This window comes from Kogia breviceps, chromosome 13, assembly GCF_026419965.1.
Source record: "Kogia breviceps isolate mKogBre1 chromosome 13, mKogBre1 haplotype 1, whole genome shotgun sequence".
Lineage (NCBI taxonomy): Eukaryota > Metazoa > Chordata > Mammalia > Artiodactyla > Physeteridae > Kogia > Kogia breviceps.
In genome coordinates this window covers 49,817,476-49,820,000 of record NC_081322.1, presented here as the reverse complement: position 1 = coordinate 49,820,000, position 2,525 = coordinate 49,817,476, and the positions used below count along the sequence as shown (strand labels likewise).

General features: G+C 44.6%; 1 pseudogene; it reads right to left on the bottom strand.

The window, feature by feature from the left end:
* Positions 1–483: 483 nt before the first annotated feature.
* Positions 484–617, bottom strand: LOC131740310 (U6atac minor spliceosomal RNA; annotated as a pseudogene).
* Positions 618–2,525: the final 1,908 nt, after the last annotated feature.

Sequence of the window (2,525 nt, the reverse complement as noted above, 5' to 3'; positions counted from 1 at the left end):
AGCAAATCTGACTGAACTTTGCTCCAGCAGGAAACATTATCCTTATTATAATAGACAAATATAATAACCAAACCTGCTTCTACTCTGGAGGAGATAAAAATCTCTATCTGCCCAGGGAGCGATGTCTCCCAACAATATTGCTTTCTCTTTGGAGTATTACAACGACTAAATCAGTTAGCACCTAGAGATGTTTAGAATCATGCCTGATACATAATAAACCTTCAATAATTGAGCTGTTATTATCATGTCTCTCTATTCCACCTGCTTCTTTTTTTCTTTTTAATTTATTTTTTATTGCGGTAACATTGGTTTATAACATTATGTAAGATTCATGTGTACTTTCTATTCCTACTTCTGTATACACTACACCATGCTCACCACCAAAAACTTAGTTTCCATTTGTTACCATAGAGTGGATTCCCTTTACCCTTCCCCTGTGGTAATCACTAATCTCTTCTCTGTATGTATGTTTCTGTTTGGGTTTCAAAATAATGGTTAGATGCCATGAAATAGGTGACAATGCTTTGACTGTATGCGTGTTGTCAGGTCCAAGGGCCTCTTCCATCCTTGTCCCTGGGTCAACGGGAGTGCTCACCTTCTCTCCTTTCATACAACACTCCACCTACTTCTCTACGTGAACCAATCTGAGCTGCTTTTACTCACTCAAACGTGCCACACTTTCTTTTGCCTCTGGGCCTTCAAAGTGATTCCTGTGTCTGGAGTATTCAACCCTGCCACTCACCCCATTCCTGCTTTTCCGTCACTTCTGTCCCCACCCATGAGCTTAGGTGCCCTGCTCTGTGCTCACACCTCCGCTTACTCTCTTTCCCTCTCCTACAACACTTAGCAACCCTCAGTGTTGATGTCATTTACATTTCTTAAACTCCCCTGGAATGTAAGCTCTGGGAGGCTAGAGAAAATATGAAGCAGCAGAAAGGGCTCTGGCCAACTTAAGGAAAAGGGAAAATTTATTGCAAGGTTTCTGAGTTAGCTCATGCGATCAGAGCTGGAGTTGAACAACCAAGAACATGGGAAGGGAAGGGCCAGGTGATCTCCAACAACCTCAGCAGGGCGTGTCCGCAAATCCATTTACTTAACTCAGCGTTGATGATTCCCACGGTTTAGGTGTATCTTTTCCAAATTTCAAACATTAGAAACAGCATCTGAATTCACCTTGGGTTGGGTGATCATCCTGGATAAGTCAGCTATGGTCAGTGGATGGAGTTACATAATACAGATGTGGCCATTGGAGACCGTTCCCAATGGAAAGACATTAAACTGGGCCAGTCACTCCCAAGGATTGTCTACCACTGGGAATATGCCCAACATGCCCTTTATTCCTGACGCCAGGCTTGCTGCCTCCAATTTTTTCCCCCATTGCAGTAGGACTATTCTGGTATTAAGTTATTCTCTCTCAGCTTTAAACCCACTCTCTTTACTCTCTCTTTAGTGACACTGGGGCTGGGTCTCTGCAAACCACATTTCTGCCCTGCTAGATGGATCCCTGCCAGGCTCCGGCAATGGGGGCGTGAGAAGTAGCCTGCAAGGCTGGAGGTAGGAGAAGGGACTTGCTCCTTCCTGGCGGCTTCCTGGTTTTGTTGGTGTGACTCACCCACCTTGCTTCTTCACCCAGCTGTGCCAGTTCATTCCAGCAGCAGCATTTGAATCCAGTTTGCACTCTTTACAATACTCACAGAATTACTCTCATCACGCCCACTGCTACCAGCACCGGCCAAGCAATGCCCCCTCCGAGTGTGGGAGCCACACAGGTCCTCTTCTCTGTGTGGTGATACACCAACACCAGCTATGCAGCACGCTTCCTCAGTGTTTGGTGGTCTCCCAAAGCTCAGAACCCGCCCCCCACCCCCCCAAAGCTCAGAGATACCAATATCAGCTGAGTAGGGCTCTCTCCTCAAGGGCCTGAGTTTCAGCTCCAAGGGGCTCCTTCTCCAGGCTTCTGCATCTTGGCAACCTCTTCTCCCTGTATCCCCAACCCTAGGGATAGCAGCTGCTTTCTATAGTTCCCACCCTGTGATACTGTACTGTTTTCTTCTTGCCTTTTCATTTATCTGGCTAATAACTCTTTACATTAAACTCTATTAAAATAACTGGTATGATTTTTCTCCTGGCTGGACCCTGACTGATATATGGGATGATTTTTCTAAAATAGAAATCTGATCTGATTTCCATTTTGCTTAAAATGCTTCAGTGATTAAACCAGTGTTCATATTGGCACTATTCATAATAGCCAAAAGATAGAGACAACCAAATGTCCATCGACAGACAAACTGCATAAACGAAATGTGGTATATCCATCCATACCGGGATGTTGTTTAGCCTTAAAAAGGAATGAAATTCTGATACAAGCTGCACCTTGGATAAACTTGGAAAACATTATGTACGTAAAATAAGCCAGACACGTATTGTATGAGTCCACCTGAATGAGATACTTAGACTAGGCAAATTCATAGAGACAAAGTAAAATGGAGGTTACCAGGGGCTGGGGGACTGGGGAAAGGGAGAGT